Raw genomic sequence first — 684 nt, 5'->3', positions numbered from 1 at the left:
TTTAAGTCAAAATACACCCCCCCCCTTCTGTCGCACTCACTCAAAAGACACACACTCGGAAAAGCTCCGCGCCACCTAAACAAGCAGAAAACAGAAACACCGCATACCTCTTCCGTCGGAAGAGGTCACCTCCGTAGTAAATTTCTGGCGAGGGCTCCTCCATCTCAAGGCAAAGCTTATAAGCGGGTTCCAGAGCGTTTTCCGAGTAGGGCAGATGTTTCGGCGATAAGAGGAGGGGTAAGATGCGAGGAGAGGAGCGAAGCGGGGGACGGCGATGGTCATGAGCCGGAGGCTGAGGAGCATCAGAGCTATAAAAGGGAAAGAATGGCTATCGGATGGATGAGGAAGAAAGGCCAAAGGCGCAGGAGCACGACAGCAGAGCTCCACCAGACTCGATTGAGGGTTCAGCTTATTAGGCCTAACCTCGGGTTGGTTACTAACTGGGCTGTTTCATGGGCCAAAGCCTCATTGTAATTCTTTCTTATGTTGGATGTTTTACGTGCATATCACATAGGAATTGATTGGTATGTATGAAATGTCATTATTCTTTTTGTGAATACTTGAAACTTTTTTTCATAAATTCATCTTGCCATTGGGAGGTGAAATATCATGGGTGATTAAAAAAGCCAAAAGCATAAGTAATGTGTGAGTTTGAAATGATATATATATAGAGCCATCAAAAGA

Source organism: Phalaenopsis equestris, unplaced genomic scaffold (genome assembly GCF_001263595.1).
Source record: "Phalaenopsis equestris unplaced genomic scaffold, ASM126359v1 Scaffold000090, whole genome shotgun sequence".
Taxonomy (NCBI): Eukaryota; Viridiplantae; Streptophyta; class Magnoliopsida; order Asparagales; family Orchidaceae; genus Phalaenopsis; species Phalaenopsis equestris.
This window is presented reverse-complemented; position numbering follows the sequence as displayed.